The 17,458-nt window shown below is 46.0% G+C and overlaps 1 protein-coding gene across 1 annotated transcript in view; it reads left to right on the top strand.

The window, feature by feature from the left end:
• COLEC12 (collectin subfamily member 12) overlaps positions 1–17,458 on the top strand; it is a 167,468-nt gene that overhangs the window by 115,733 nt on the left and 34,277 nt on the right. The window lies entirely within an intron of this gene.

The raw sequence follows: 17,458 nt of genomic DNA, 5'->3' as shown, positions 1-17,458 counted from the left end.
TTGGCACTCAGAATTTCCCCAGGGAGAACAAAACAGATTGTGTGTAAGGCGCTAGGTAGCTACCTACAACTTTTAATAGCAATTGCTAGGAAATCAATGGCAAAGACCTCCTTGTAAGGTCCTGGAGGGCCAGGATTGCTGTTGGCCTCATTCTTTCTCCCTTCCCAGCCACGCCCTGTGGGACTCGATGTTGGCCAAACGACCAGTGGCAATTGCCTCTGACTGTTTTGATTCACCAAGTAATACACTTGAAGTTCTTACACAGTTTCACAAGAAGGGAAGAATATTCTCCAAACCCTGGCAACCTGTCCTTGCCGCTACCTAAACAGCAGAGCAACTTAAAATAGCCATTCGACTGTCTACTTTTATTTATGATGGCTTTTGCTTTTAATTCACAACTCTGTGCAGCCTGGCTAGCACGGAGCAGGGTGCCCTCCAGGAAAAGTGCCAGGCTCCTCGTCAACAGTGGAAAGTGTCTTGGCTACCCTGGATATTCCACCCACAAGTAACTGCCGGGGCATTTTTTAAACGTCTCTTTCGGGTGCAGGCAGGGCTGATATGCAGCTGGGGAGCACCATGGGGTATCCCTTCTAATTGATCAGTGCCAGAGCACTTATTAAGTATTTGGAATGTCACCCCTAGATAATTGGGTTAGGACTGATGTGCACAATTCCATATCTCCTTTTGGCTGTGTTGGTATTCGGGATGTGGGATGTTTTCGTGTCTAAATGAAACCACAGCCCTTTCAGTGGGGAAGGAGTTCAGACCCCACCTACCCACCCACTTTTCCCCAACCCCACTCCTCAGCAGGCTGGAGCCCAGGAGCAAGTGCTCTGTGTGTGCACAGCGGGTGGTGTCCCTTTAGGATCCTCACCCGTCAGTTTCTTGGGCTGCTCACCAGCTTCCCCGTCTGTCTGTGCAAAGCAAGTACTCCAAGCTCAGGCTGTGGATAGACAAGAGGATCAAAAGCTTTGGAAATCAAAAATAGGCCTTCAAAGCTGCCAGCAGTGGTCAAGGATTCCCTCCACCACAGCAGGGTCCAAAAACCCAGCCCAGAGCACGTCTCCCAATTGCTTCAAGAGCCTCCTCCTCTCTGAGCCACGAGCCACGAGGTCTGTGGGTCTCAGACTTGGATGCTGAGGAGCAGGCATTGCTGGAGCGGGCAGGAGAAGTGGCTTCCGTGCCGCCAGAGACACTGGCATATTCCAGCACAAGCTTTTGAATCTAGCCAGGGGATGCAAGCTCGCTGGGGGTTGCAGACCTAATTCGTATGGGCTCTTTATGCGTCTCCGTCAGCAGCCTGACCAATGGGCATCAGAGTTCTCGGGCTCCCACGTGTTGAGTGCATCGTGCTGCTGCTGCTGCTCTTCTGCCATCTGGAAGCCATTAGCCTTGAAACGGTTTCAGCTGCTTGCTGAGCGCTGGGTTTTACGGGAGGCACAGCCCAGGTCCTAGAAGCCAGGAGCTTTCGCTTCCTGTAGGATTTCCAGTTTAAAACCCACTGAAGCCTTGCCCTCCGGGCCACCACCAGGTCCTCTTCTCTCCCTTCCCTGTCCTTCTCTTTTGGACCCCAGGAACAACGATACCTGCAGGGGACCCTGGCATCTCTCCTTGTTCTATTTCTAGCCCACTCTGTAGGCTCGAAGGAAAGGGGGTACAGATGAGTCACTTCTTAAAATGCACGAAAGGCAAAGAGTGGTACTCCACTTTCTCTGCTGCACGCGTTTTGTAAAATGAAATGTTTCAGGCAAGCCCCTAACCATCACGTTCTTAGTAATGACTGTGTCATAGTCATAGCTGCCTGTCACTGTACCTGGAAGTGCTAGGGTCTCTCTCTGCCTTACTCTAATCCTTCAGATAACCCTGCAGATGAGGACACTGCAGGAGAGTTAAGCAGCCAAGAAAAGAAACAGTGGATTCTAACCTGGGTCTTTGCAAGTCCAAGCTCTTTCCGCTCTACAAACTTGTGCCCCCTTCTAGGCCTAGGTCGGGTGGGACCCCCAGGAGGACAGAGGAGCAAAGGAGGAACAAACATCTGCAGTTCACGCTAGATAGTCCACTCATGGGTTTTTTAGGGAAGCAAAATGATCTTTTGAAAGGAAACTCACACAGTCTGTCAGCTTCTTGCCAACTCTACTACAGTACAACCTGCCAAAAACAGCCAAACCTTGTTTGGGGTATGAAAGCAGCTGTTATAATAAACTCCTCTGCTCTACCTCTTTTCCTGTTATGGTGGAACGACTGTTTAAAGTAAATGTCTCCAATCCACGGATTTTCTGGGGTCATGAAAACATTTTTTAATTGGCAGGCTCTATTACATTTTTTTTGGTGAAGTTAGGAAGTAAACAGAATGCCACACGCCATTTCAGATTCGTGCGGTGTTAAGGTCTGTACATAAATGCTCCCTGGATCCCGGAGACTGGGTTCCCCACCTCCCATCCGTCGGGCTGGATCAGCCTTCTCAGGTTGTGAGCTTATTCCAGAATGAATGGATTTCTGCCTCTCTTCCATCCCAGGACTTCCAGAGCAGAGCAAGGGGAACCAGTGCACAGAACACGGAGTCAGATCTGGGCATGAATCCTGGCTCTGCCAACCACTAGTGTGAAACCTCAAGTAAATTACTCTAAGTCTCAGTCTCCTAATCTGTAAAATGGATATAATAATAACTGCCCATTAGGCTTATCATGAAGTTCAAAACAAAATCAAAATGATAGCAAACATTGGCACAGTTCTTAGTACAACGCTGGCCAGGTGTTTTACGTGTATTAACTCATTTAATCTTCTCAACAACTTTGTGCCATAGGTACTGTTCTCACCAGGTACTAGCCTCTGTGGACACAACAGAGAGTACAACCAACAAAGATCTCTGCCTGCATGGAACTTACATTCTTGTTTGGGGAGACCAAAAAATAAGTAAAATAGATAGTATGTTCAATGGTGATAATGCTATAAAGAAAAATAAAACAAAATCAGACATGGTGGCTTCCCCCTGTGGCCCCAGCTACTCAGGAGGCTGAGGTGGGAGGATCACTTGAGCCCAGCAGTTCAAGGCTGCAGTGAGCTATGATTGTGTCCATGAATAGCTGCTGTACTCGAGTACACTGGACAACATAGTGAGACCCTGTCTCAAAAATAAATAAACTAATAAAACAAGAAAGGGAAATAAAGAAGGTGGGGAGGAAATTTTTATTTTTCAAAAGAATCATAAGGGAAGGCCTCCCTGAGAGTAAAAACCTGAAAAAAGTGAGGGAGAGATCCATAAGGGTATCCAGGGAGAAAGTCCTAGGCAGCAGAAACAGCAAGTGCAAAGGCCCTGAGGCAGCATGTCTAGTGTGTTCAAGGTATATAATATGGCTGGAGTAGAAGGAGCGAGGGGGCCAGAAGAGGGCAGGGTTGGGGCAGACGGTGCAGGATCTAGTCAACCTCAGCTCTTTCTCGTAGTGAGAAGAGCTACCAGAGGGGCTTAAGCAGAGGAGGGACATGACCACAATGAAGCCAGATGTGAAGAAGGATATTTTCTGAACTGTTCGATACAGCTGCTGCTCCTGCTGTCAGTTCCCACAAGGACAGTTGCCAACTTTTCGAGACTAAGTAGGACATTTCTTAATGGGACATCTGGGCCTCCATGGTGGACGTTGAACTTGTTGATTTTAACAAGAGATGAACTTTCTCCAACTTCCCGTGTGTTTGTGCCCAGCCTCCTCCCTTCTTTTGGAGTGTTCTGTCCTTCGCTGCTGCTCTGCACTGGATTGTCTCGATGATGCCACTTAACTGTCTGCGTAGACATCTGTGGTCTACACTAGTGATGTATGATGTGTTGCCATGTCGGGTTAGTTATTGGGGCCAGGGACTCTCGGACAAGTATCGGTTGGGGCCAGGCAATCACAAGAATGAATGGGGCTGATGGGTGAGGGGGAGATGTCTGTAAATGGATTTGTTCCCTCAGTGGGCACTATGAAGTGTGCCAGTGTAACAGGCAACCAGAAAACTTGCTGGCAACTATAAATTCTGATGGGAAAGCATGACGCCATCCTCGTATTTCCCATGAGAGGCCAGGCATCACAAGTTTTGTGCCTCAGGTCCATGGGTGGCTTCCGGAGCCCATGGATCTCCTAAAATCATGTCCAGATGTATGGTCATGAATGCTTTTCTGGGGGGAGATCATAACTCCCATGTGGCTTGTTCCTTGAATGCCTTTATCACAACCTCAGGCCATCCTTGCAACATTGGGTATGCTAGCACGTTAACCTATGTGCAAACGTGCACGATGTACGAATTTCCAAGCGGAGTTTAAAGGGACTTTTTGGATCCCTAATATTAACAATCCATAATATCTACATTTGACGAATATTACAGCATTCCCAAGATAGAAAGATAAATTACGGTCTCTTAGAAATTAAGGAATGTATTTGTGAGGACATCAAGGTATGCTGTCCCCCAAGGTCTGTTTTGCCTCCTTGCTCAGCAGTTTTAAATCACCAGGAATTCACCCTCTATTAGATCGTTTTCTCTCACATGCCCCTCATTGCCTTTGAAACACCTCCAATTCTAGCAATGCTTTACAGACATGCACATGAGCCAAGTGGCTTAAAACAACAACCTCGGCCTTAGGTATTTGGAAGCCCCTAGTCCCCCTGGGTCCTTCATGGAACGGGGCCTACATGCAAGAGGAGGCCCAAGCTCGGGAGGGGAACAAAGAGAACAACTTAACAGGGAAGTGTAGCAACTTCACAGTGGTACAGTGAATAGCATTGTATGTTTCTAAATTCCCACCGGCACATACGGCGTCGTTTGGTCCTGAGCACAGGGTGCGCACCCAGGATTGTCTGTTAGCTGATGGTTGCCTGCAGACAGACGTACCATGAAGCACACCAGGCAGAATTCTGGGGGGCTACTGCTCCCAGGCACTGGATTCTGTCACAACAGTCAGTTCTGCCCAGTTCAGATAAGCCCGTAAGGGGTTCTTAGCTGAAACTTACAGAAATCAACAGGAGGATTTGTTGAGAATGACTGATCCCATGCCCTGGAATGCAAACCATGCACAGTTTATGGTACATAATTATATACAATAAACTATAAAGGACATACAGTGGGTTTTGATATCAGGTTCCAGTTCATCCTCACGAAGGAACTGGCATAAACCCTTCATCAGTGTGGCTAAGGAAATAGTTCGGGTCCTGCCTGCATCTGTGTCCATGTGTCCGCATGGCTCTCTCCCCCACTGTTTAGTCTCGCCGGAGACGTCTGCTACTCGCAATGGGACGGGAAGCATCATGGGAGAAGCCACACAGCACCCCTCCCACCGTGGAAGGAGGAAAGTATGACCGTCAGAAATGTGACCCAATAGGTCGAGCTTATATTTGATAAGTAGATAAGATCAGCAATAACAGTATGACACAAAAGTCTGTGTCTTTTTTCTTCAATTGCATACAAATTTCTCATTTTTCATCAAGATGGAAACTGACAAAGAGGAACACCATGAGTGCTCTCCCCACAGACTCAGCCTGTGTTCCTGGCCACCACCACTGTCTTAGTTGGTCCCAGGCACGGGGAGCTGTGGGCTGTCTTCCTCTCTGACTTGAATGCACTGATCTCTCTCAGGGAGTCATTGTCTTTTGCTACGGAGCTGTCATATGTTTCCTTTGAAGATGGGGGAAAGGTTTAACACTATTTGGCCCGAAGCACTGTCTTGCTGGGATGTCAGACTAAACCCCTATTCATGGGGCACCGTGACACTCCGTGTGTCACAGCACCAAATGTCCCCTTGACAGAATGTTCTAGGTACACCCTTGAATCACTAAATGCTCTCTTTTATGTGAATTATGTTATCCAGTGTTAGTAAGCAACACTTTTTCAGGTATACCGTCCAAAAATGATACAAGAAACTCTATTTTGTCCCTACTTCTGTACAACATCAAGGGTTTGGGTCGTTTACTGTGACTCGGTGGCGTCAGGACTGTGGCACTTAACAAAAGTGAGACGGCACAATAAAAATTAATGGAGTCAGTTTGGTCTCTTTAATCTATTACGTATTTTGTGTTTCATGAGGGTGGGTGGAGGAAGGGGTGTGAAGATAGGGGAAGAACTCTGCAATGCATTTGCCGAAGAAGAATGCTTTCATGATCCAAGCCTAGCGCCCCTGAGTTAGGGGACGTGGGACTGGTGGGTGGGTCATAGCATTTGTTTCCTAGTTTTGGTTAGCACAGAGGCACCTGGCTCAGGGGAAATGGGAACAGTAGTCCCTGCTCTGTGGACCGGGCATGCAGATACAAACCCTGAGCACTGGAAGCAGATTGGCTGTTTCAGAATAAGAATCACCACAGTGGAGGCTACATCAGCACTCGTTTCGTTACCTGATGTACTTGATTGATTTAGCCCTAGATGTCCAAGTAATTTTACATGACTGTCGTGCAGATATTACTCTCACGCTTCACTTTAGAACCTGTTCCTAATCACTAACAGAGACAGTCTGTGTCATCGATAGGTTCCGGTGAACAAAACACAGATCCTCCACCTCAAGGTCTCCAGCTTGTCAGGACACAAGTTACCTGACAGCAGGGACATTCCTGCAGTCTATGTCACAACGCCTGTTGCTGCTTATTTTCATTTCCCTGTCTCCTATCCTGCCTAGATAATCACAAGTTTTTGTTCTTCCTTTAAAAAAAAAAAAATTGTTTCTATCCCCTACTCTGTGATCTTTTCCATGCTACCCGAGGCCTGTGCAGCAGTAGCCTTTGAAAGAAGGAGCCCTGCCTGGGCCCCGGGCCCTCCTGGAGCCCTGGCTTTTCCAGCTCCACTTGGATAAACATTTTTCTCCTATGATTTGTGCCCAGTTGTGGTGCGTGTCTGGGAAGAAAGCAGGAGTGGAAACAGATGGATCTTCCACCAAGCTCAAAACCAAGAAGATTGACTTCTACGCAACAGTCCTGTGGATAAAATTTAGTAAACATATAATCACACCGTCATCTGGGGCTCTGTATACCCTAATAAATTAGTGCTTCTAATTTTATAAGCACTGTCATAACCACGGTTGTACGTGGGATTTTTCCTTTGAAAAATGGATCTTTATATGTTCTTTTGCTTTACTAGGTGCTGTTTATTAGGTGTTGTTTCCCCTAAGTGCTATAGAAAGTGAGATTGTTTCAGGGCGACCAGTAGGTTGTATTTACAGGTGGTTGGTTGTCTTGACAAGCTTTGCTATAATAACACAACTGCCTTCCGGCAGGAAGGAACATTGCGTAGTAGTGAGAGCTAAGAAGTCCTGACTTGATTTTATTCTTCCTTGAGGAAGGGACATTTTCTGATTCACTGGATCCTTCTTTTTCAGTTCCTTTTCAGGGCCTTGCGTAATGTGGAGGTGATTAATAGTGCTGTCTGTGCGTGCAAAGACGACACTGTCAGCCGTCATCCGTAGGACCTTAGCTTCGAGTTGCCTTCCCCACAGTCGGGGTGGGAGGCCTGGCTACCCCAGGCAGGGCGACCTCTGGCTCAGGCACCGTTCTAGAAGGGGTGTGCTGCCTTGGTCCATCGAGCTGCGCCCATTCCAGGGATCCTATTGCGTGGCGGCCCTCTCAAGACAAGGACCTCTTCTTAATGGGAGGGACTCTTACTATAGAATATTCTAAAGAATAGTAAGCAGTAAACTCACACTATGTTCTAAACTTCATGCAGTTTACTAAGAACTAATGTAAACAAATATATGCTGTAAATTATATATAAAATACATGAGTGAATCCCTAGTGGGTGCCTGTGATACTAACTCCGGATTCCACAAGCCCTGGGGCAGTGGAGAACATCAGCCATGTGTGGGTTGGACAGTGCTGCTAAGGCCTCATCCACGGCCCCTTCTTTCAGCCTGTTTAACCAGTTTACAACCCTATTGGGGAGCCGTTTGTCCATTTGGGAAATAAAACCCATTTCTTTGAGCACGAAATACAATGAAGTGATTTGACCTTAAGAATTTTCTTATCATATGAAATCGTGTTTATATTTTGTGCATCTCTGGTCTCCACGATTCTCTTGTTTCCGGAGTTGATGTGCCCCTGGTCAAATTTTATGATGTACGCTGTGAGAGCTGAAGTTCAGAAGGCATTCTGCCCCCTGTGAACAGCTCAGCTGGTACATTTCTGATGTTTTCCTGTTTCTGTTTCTGCGCCTGCTTGTTGTGACCATGAACATTTGTGCATCTCATGCATGCGAATGAAGTCCTGGTGTCCTTTGGACTCTTTGGATTTTTTTCCTGCCCAGTAGGTGGGATTTTTGATTCCTGCCTCGTTCAAGGAGGTAGAGAGAGTATCTTCAGGCTGAGGGTTGTCATTCGAAATTCCTTCCCCTGTGGCCATTCCTCCATCTGAACCCAAATGCCCCCACCACCACACCCCCGCGCCCCAACTGCCTGTCCTTAGGCGGATTCCCCTGGTCACCACCTCTCAACTCTGCCTTGCTGATGTCAGGTGGGTGACAGCTCAGGCCAGTCCTTCTGTACCTTTCCATATGAGAAGGAAATGTGCTTTCAGGGAAGTTGGGCAGAGCTAAGTTGAACCTGTATCTGTGGAATGAAGTTAATAGACATGTGGGAATTGAACCTTATGCATTGTCAGTTGCACTGGGAACCTAAAAGTATCCCCCCCCCACAGAGATTATGAATTTGAAATTTCCCTTGTTTCCATGGAAATTTTGAGTTTGAAATATCTAATGTGTACAAATATCACAATAGGAGTGCATGTAAGATCTCTGTAACCTTGAGGGAGAGGGAAGCAATGATGCTTCAGTGCAATCACCATGTCCAGGTTGGTTGTGCCCATGATCCTGAACTTCTCAAGGGATCACTCTATATGGACAGAGCGATTGTTCGACTTGTTTCAATGTGATGGATCAGTTGCAGTACGTTGAGTATGTTACTGGCATACATTGAACAACCAGATCTCCAGAAGGCCAAACCCCTCATTTGGAACTTTTTGCTTACTTCCATGGTGCAAATTCTCCCAGCCTGACCAACTTCATGCTACCAATACAAAGTCACTGAACATGGAGTTGTAAAGAGATAAAAATAATTAGCTGACACCCATCAGTACACACTGGATCCAGCCACACCCTGGATAAACCTATGGGAAATTGTAGAATTGAATTTTGCTTTAGAAATCCTTTTTTAAAACACTTGTACTGTCTGAAAAAATTTTATGTGTATTTACAAATGTGTGCTTTTATCTAGCTATTTCAGTTTTAAACAGCTATCTAGATGGAACTGTCATTTATGAACTCTTTACAAAAGCATGGAAAACTAAACAAGCATACATTTTCCCATTTATAGTCAATCATAATTCGTTGCGTGTCTTCTGACTTTTTTGTTTAGTGGTTTTTCCTTTTTGTTTTCCAGTTTCATTCCTTTGACCTCTAAAACCATAGCTGTCTGCCTCCTGAAAAGATTTCTTCCTCTCTCTGTCCTTTGTCCAATTTTAATGACAAGTGTGTGGCTGGAAAACTCAGGATGCTCCTCATTCAGTCTGGGGCCACACACCCCCACACAGCCTTCCCGGCCAGCAGTCTGTAAAATAGGTCCCTCCCATCTCCCTCATTGTTTATTTGCCAACTTTTCCTCATTTGGGTCATTTCAAGTTGATTGACTCATTTCTCATTAGGGTTAAGAACCGAGGCTACATTCGGTGCAGAATAGAATGATTGTTTTGAAACACTGACAGTGAAATCTGTCACTCTGTTCTGGCCCTTTTCCCTTAATTCTAAGTGTCCTCAATTATAGTCTTCACTTGAAGAAAGGAAAAAACACATCTTCACATGGGAATGAGGAATGTCTGTCAGACTGATTGATATTTGCATTTACATTGAAGCTCCCTTCCCCCTTTTCATCAAAACACTAGTTTTGTTGGTTTAAAAAAAATCAAGCAGGGATGTGAGAGATAGTGAATGTAGGCTTTTTTTTTTTTTTGCCAACACCTGTTCTGCAGCATAATTTTCACATGCCCCAGCAATGTTTTAGTGACAAACAACAAACAGCCTGTCATTAACTGAGACTTGTCCTGCTCAGCACTGTTCTCCATCATCATTACTGCAGTCCTTCAGCTGCTCCGAAATGACACTTTTTAAAGCAGCAACACCCAAGGCAAGTGTTGGATTGTGGGCTTGCGTTTCTCTTCTTTGCCCTAGCAGATTGAGTCCTGTGAGTGCTGAGAGCCACAAAACGTGGAAATGCTCCTCCACTATGGAGTCTTGCGGCTCATTTCAGCCTGGGAAGGGATTCCTTCAATCAGTAACCCTGTCCTACTGCCACCCCCAGCAGAGAAAAGAAAACTCTTCCTTTGAGGTTTGAGTCGGTGGCTTCCTGTGGCATCAGCCTTGGCAGTGTGAGATGAAGGTGCACTCAGGAGTGTCAGCATTTGGACTGTCAGGCCCCTGAGCTACCGGCCTCTCCCAGGACGTCTACACCCTGGCTAGAGGGACAATGAGATCAGCAAGTCACCTGGAAGATCGGACACAAAGGTGGGAGAGAAGATTGCGAAGTCCCCCCCACCTGAGCATGGGCTCAACGTGTGCAGGAGACTGACCAGGGGAGCGATGGGACCCATCCCAATGCCAGCACCTGCCCTCCAGCTGTGGATCTGTGAAGCCCATGATGGACAGAGTACTAGAGAGTACTGGTTTGTTTAGGGAAATGTAAATGCAGTAGTACAGAAAAATAAAATTTCCGTCCCTATAGGAGGAGGTAGCATTTATGCCGTGAAGCTGGCATTTAATGATCTGAGAAACATACCAGTGGGTGTGGCAGTGTGCAGTGTGGACCACATAGGGGCCGAGGTATTCAAGGCTGATTAGGAAAGGATTCATTGAGGTGGGAATCTGTGAGTAAGTTTGAAGGAAGGAAGTCCCTCTGTGGAGGGGAAGAGTGTTTCAAGGAGAAAAGGGCAGATCTCAAGAAGAAATGAGTGGACTAGGATGTGGGGCAGGCGCAGCTAGCACAGGTGCCTGGAGCTCTCTCTTAATCTCCTTCCAGCTTCTGCTCAGATGTCACTCCTCGAAGCAGGCTCCAACCACCCTATTTTAAATTGCCATCCACCTCCTCTCCATGCCCTTTGCCCAGTCCTTGCTTTATTTTTTTCCTTAACATTTATCACCTTCTGACATGTTAAAATATCCTCCCACTGGAGTGTAATTTCCGTAAGAACAGAGATTTTCGTCTCTTGTGTTCGCTCTTACACCCAGTGCCTGGTACATGGTGGGCGTTCCATGTTTATTTCTCAAATAGATGAATAAACAGGATGTAGCAAGAAAAGAGTGGTGGTGTGGGCAGTGTTCCGGGCTCTAAAGAACTCAAGCTGGGAGTCAGGAACCTGAGTCCTGAAGCCAGGGCTGGCCGGTGTGTAAACTGTGATGGGCAGGGGAGTTCTTTGGGTGTCCCCATCCTCACTGATGAGATGGACGTTGGCTGAGATGACAGCCAACGTCATCCTGGCTGCATGTTCTGAGGACCAGCATGGTCAGGGGGTGCTAGCCAGTGGGCACCTTGGAATCAACTTTAAGGCATTGGAGTCGCTGGAGAATTATTGTGGATTTTTGAACCACAGGGTCAAGGTGGTATTTGTTAAAAAAAAAAACAAAAAACCTATTTTTCACCAGTGTACTCCAGATAGGTTGTTTTTTTTAGAGGGAAGCTAAGAGGCTAGAGATAAATTAATTTTTATCACCATTTGATAAACCCTCCTTTCCCCTTCTTCCTTTCCATTATCTTATCTCGCACAACTCCTGCAAGCTTGAACCGCCAGCAATTGTTTTAGTCCGTAGATGAATGGGCCTTTGGAGACTGGCTTTTGAGGCCCCATCTCAGTGTACTAGAACTTCAAAAGAAAACTCGATAGGGGAAACCAACTTGTGATGGTTTCAACCTTAAACCGATCAGGGCCCTGCACGCCCCATAGTTCTGCCTTGAAATTAGAAAGGTACCTTCTCTTCCTGGCCCACCCCACTCCCAAAATTCCATCACTCCTGAGGGATATTCCCCCCGCAGAGCTAACAAGCCTGACCAGCCAAACCGCCAGGCCAGTCTTGACCCCTCACGGAGATAATGAGCGTTTATTTAGGGCGGAATTAACGTGCTGCTGCGTAAGTATGTCACCGCAGAGTGGTAAAGGAGAAATTACAGCCTGTGGAGTCCTCAGGCCTGCCATAGTTAACTTACTGGAGATGAAATTTCACTGCCCATTTCTGAGCAAAGCCGCTCAACATGTGAAAGGATGTTTCTGCACCCCTTTATTTCGACAGAGTATTTCCACTCCAAGTCTAACCCGTCAGTCTTCTCCAGGTTATCTTTTGGGGCATCTTCCATCTTGCTTCATTTTGTTTTTCACTTCTGGAGATATATAAACTTGGAGGAGCAACAAGTGAAAGATCTGGGTTGTTCGCTCAGTGTCTGGTTAAATAAAAAAAAAAAGAAAAAGAAAAATCGGGGTTCAACTCCCAGCTCAGCTACTCAGTGGGTTTGGTACTCAACCTCTTTAACCTCCCACTTCTCCTAAAAATCTGTAAGATGAGGGTCAGAATTCCTACTCTGCAGGGTTATTAAAGGGATCGCAAGTCACAAGGAGGGGGTGCCTGGCCCATGTCAGGGCCTCAGTAACGGCCTTCATCCTCAGCGATTCCTCTTTGAACTCACAGCAGCAGCACACTCTCCCCCGCTGAAGAAACGTCCAGTGGTCTTCCTCAGATGCCTATCAGGGCAAGCGTCTGGCTCAATTATACAGCAGACTGATTACCCAGGCGGGAGCTGCACTCTCCTGAGTCCTTTTAATGAAAAGATCCGGTGCTTCACCACAGAAGGACATTGTGTGGGAGTGCCAGATAATGAAGTAGTCGGGCTTGCCCAAATGTTGACAGTCCGCTCTGTGCCCAGAGAACAAAACGAATAGGAATGGAGCCAAGGGGAAGGGGCCGGCCAGGAGGGGCGAATGTAAGGGGTGCGATGGTTGAGCTCCCCAGCGAGCGAGGATTCCTGTCCTCGGGATTGAAAGCATTTGTGGACAGTTCCTATAATAAAGATTTCTTAGGAAAACCACAAAGAGAAAATAATGGCGTCCTTTTGAGACACTATATATTCTGGCAGACACTGTATGTTCTGAGTGGGACCATTACATCTGGGTTTTGCCTACAACAATTCTTTTCCAGTAGGCTGAGTATAAATTATACATTTTAAATAAATAATGCATACTCTTTTTAAAAAAAAAAAAAAAGCCCATTAAAACCAAACAAAGACTAACTAACTTTTCTTTTTATATACATGAAAAAATTTTAATGAAAAAACTATACCCTTAGTAACTATGCAGAATATTAATATAAGTTCAGGATGAACACTGAAGAGTTTACACTCATAAAACTCTATTCTAAGTAACTTTTCTGGTTTGAACACATCTTTAGCAATACAGAGTTGCTGTGAGGCTTCGCTTATTTTGAAAGTAATTTCATTTCCAAATTCTTGTCCTGATGCCCTTTTCATGGTTTTCCACATCTTTTAGGAAACTTGGCATAAGAAGGTGTCCGGGGCTGGGATTTGTATTTGGGGAACTAAATTACTTACTAATAAAACGTTTTCAGGCTTTTTGTTTTTTGTTTTACTAACTTAATCCATATCCCATCATTTACTAAATGGCCTTTATAGTAAGGAAACGCTAGTTATTTGGGGGATAAAGCAGTTTATATATTTTTTTGTTCTGATGATGTTGCATAACATTCAAGCAACTAACCAGGACGTTAACTCTTATTGTTTTGTTGCTTTTGAGGGCATTTTAATTATAGGAATTTATTTGAATCATCAGTTTTACTGTTAGAGCCAAATCTGTTCTTATGGGTTTATGGGAATATATGCCACCAGGCAGTAGATTAATAACTATAAAAAAACCACATGAAAAGGTCATTGCAAATCTCAGATCAAAACCTGTGGTTTTCTGGATTGTGCAATCTACCAGCCTTTTTAAGCTTCTCCTTGGTAACATGATCTTTATGGTAGCACCATAAAGAGCTATAGACACTTGCGATAATTAAGGCAGCCCAGAATTGCCCCATGTCTGCTCACAGAGGCAGCCTCTTCCTCCCAAAGAAGGGGCTTGATCAGCATGGATCCATTTTAACAGATGAGCCCACCTTTGGTGGTATACATGGAAGAAAACTTTGATAGTAAAAGAGACATTTTTTTTTCCTCCAAAAAGATTGGAAAAACAGACTGGATTGGAGCCTGAACCACAGCACTTGGAAGGACTCTTCACGGAGAACCATAGCAGAAAGGAATCCCCTTTGCTGGTGAATCCTTCTGGCCACTTTCACTGTCATTCTTGGAGCATTTCAGTTATTCCCTCCAATCAGCTAAGGGCTCCCGGGTCGCCCACCCCACCCCAGCCCCCTGTTCCTCTCACTCAAAACGTGTTATTGGAAACAGGTGCGGGGAACTTTTGGGTTTGGGCACCAGGCACCAAATTGTCAACCACCGTGTGGACCCATCACGGAGTTAACCACAGTGATTCTGGCTTCACTAGGCCCCCAGACTCTTCTGTATTACAAAGACTCGGACCCTGGAAAATACATTCAAGACATGAGCCAAGAATGGCGTTCAGCAAGAAACAGTTCAAGAGGGAAAACCAGCAGAAAGGCACGTACCCTCCAGGCCCTTTCTGTCTGTAGCTTGCTGAATTACAAATGTGCTATTTGGGCTGGGTTTTTTGAGAAGCTGGATCTCCTCGGGGCAAGGGGCAGCACCGCTCCACCTCCTGAACTGGACTCTCTTACCCGCAGCACTCTGCAGACGGGTGTCCTTGCCCTTCCTTCCCTGCCACCCCCACCCCCCATGGGAACAAAGTCCCCAGGCTCTGGAAAGTAACACTAAGAAAACAAACACTACAAAGGCTGGTGACAGGGGGATATCTCTCTTGAATGTTTTTTCGTGACCATCTAGGCTCAAGGGGGCGGGGGTCCCCCAGCTACGTGAGCCAGCGGGGTCTCTTTGTAGCAGGCATCTGTATGTTTGGCCAGATGTCCTCCCAGTGGAGGGCAGAGAGGAAGATAAAACAGAATTCTTATTAAAAATAAGTCAGGGGAGGGAGGCAACGAGACAGAGCGTGTGCAGTGGAAAAGGAGGGAGGGCAGGCGGTGCCATCTGATGTTGATTAAATGCTGATACAGTCAGTGGTGGGCAGTGCACACGGTGAGGAAAGGCCTCTGCTCTTCGGAGTGGGAGCCAGTGACAACTGTCTGGGAGCAGATCTGCATGGGGACCACACACGCAAGATGCCCAGGGAAGGATGGGAGGGAAAAGCACGTGAGCTGGAGTCAGGACACACGGCTTCTTCTGATCCTGTTTTCCCCTCACTGGCCTTGCTTTTCCCATCAGTAGCACAGTGGCACTTACCAGATTCGATTACCTCGCACCATCTCTGCTCTAACCAGATCTTCGTAGGCTTTTTTTGGAGGAATGTAAGAAATCATGGACCACAATGCCAAAATCCCAAAGGAAGGAAACCCCTCATTGCCCATGAGAGTGTCCGGTCCTTCAGCGGGAGGTCAGTCTGGCAACCCTGTGTCTATCACCCTTCTGCGTTTTACAGTTGCCACCAAAGCAGGTTGATTATTTCTCAGCGTGGAATGTGTCATGTTTGTGCATCTACCTATACTTTCCCTCTCCAAATTTGAAAAATATTTTCATCCTTACTAAATGTAAGTGTGTTTTTGTTTTTTGAGACAATCTCACTTTGTCACCTGGGCTAGAGTGCAGTGGCATCATCATAGCTGACAGCAACTGCAAACTCCTGGGCTCAAGTGATCCTCCTGCCTCAGCCTCCCAAGTAGCTGGGACTACAGGTGTGCACCACTGTGTCCAGCTAATTTTTTCTATTTTTAGTAGAGACAGGGTCTCGTTCATGCTCAGGCTCATCTCAAGCTCCTGACCTCAAGCAATCCTCCTGCATTGGCCTCCCAGACTGCTAGAATTATAGGTGTGAGCCACCTTGCCCAGCCAATGTAAGGAGTCTTTGTTTCATTTTAAAACACCAGATTATAAAGAGTTTAAGAGCTGCTGCTGTGTGTGTGTGTGTGTGTGTGTGTGTGTATGTATGTTTGTGTTTGTGGGTGTGTATTTTCATTCTTTAGTTAAGAATGAATTATTTCATTCCTTTTTGGCAAAAGTCATGAAGACAGCAGTATTTCAGTACAGGGTGAAGCTAGATTCCAATGGGAATGGAAGAGGAAGCTTCCATCGAGATTAAAAGATCTCACAATAGGGTGGTGGCAGTGGAAATGGAGGGGAAAAGATGACCAGAGATGGGGACCTTGGCTTAGTGGAGAGATAAATCATGGCTTTTGGAGGCTGACACAGGCCGGAATCATGGCTGTGATATGTATAGGATGTCAGTTCGGCTTTCGCTAACTTGCCTGGTTGCAGGATTCTTTTATGGATGAGAGACGCTGTGTGTAGAGTACCTAGCTCAGAACCTGGTACAGTGTAGGCAGTCAGTGAACAGCAGTAAACTGTGGATGATGATGATCATGATAAAAATAGCCCACAGGAGATTAACAGGGCATGGGGACTGATTGAACTGGAGAATAAATAAAAAGGAAGAATTCATGGTGTCTTTGAGTTTAACCACCTGCAGGATTGGGGTGGTAGTAGTATTTAAATTGGATGGAAATAAGAAAGTTTGGTGGAAATTGGAGATCTGGTTTGGCAGTCGATTTTGGACATAAGAGTTGGTGCTGAGACATACAGGTAGCTATTAAAGAAGTAGGACAGAAAGGAGAGGCAGTTTTAAAAAATGGGAAAAGTTAACACAAAGAAGCTGATTAACTCCGTGTGATCACTGAGATTTTACAGCTTTACCTTCAAGGAATCAGCTTGATCCATCATGACCACATTCTAAACTAAACCCTTGTTCCTTGAAGTATGGTCCTCAGACTAGGTGTCATGCAGACCTTGTTAGAAATGCAGAATCGTAGTTCCTCTCTTAGACCTGCTGAACCAGAACCTGTCCTTTAACGATGTGATTTGTAAGCACAGTCTCGCTCTGTCTCACTCTAGCCCAGGAGAGTTTGAGAAGCACCGTTCTCAAGTGTGGTCCCTCGACCAGCCACTTCAGCATCCCTTGGGAGCTTGTTAGAAATGTACATTCTCAGGCCCCTTCTTAGACCTCCTAAGTTCAAAAAGCTGTGTTTGTTTGTTTGTTTAATTTTAATATTTATTTTTTTGAGACATAGTCTCGCTTTGTTGCCCGGGCTAGAGTGAATGCCGTGGCATCAGCCTAGCTCACAGCAACCTCAAACTCCTGGGCTTAAGCAATCCTCCTGCCTCAGCCTCCCGAGAAGCTGGGACTACAGGCATGCACCACCATGCCCAGCTATTTTTTCTATATATATTAGTTGGCCAGTTAATTTCTTTCTATTTACAGTAGAGACGGGGTCTCGCTCTTGCTCAGGC

The sequence above is a fragment of the Microcebus murinus genome, chromosome 17, assembly GCF_040939455.1.
Source record: "Microcebus murinus isolate Inina chromosome 17, M.murinus_Inina_mat1.0, whole genome shotgun sequence".
In the NCBI taxonomy this organism is placed as follows: domain Eukaryota; kingdom Metazoa; phylum Chordata; class Mammalia; order Primates; family Cheirogaleidae; genus Microcebus; species Microcebus murinus.
This window is presented reverse-complemented; position numbering and strand designations above follow the sequence as displayed.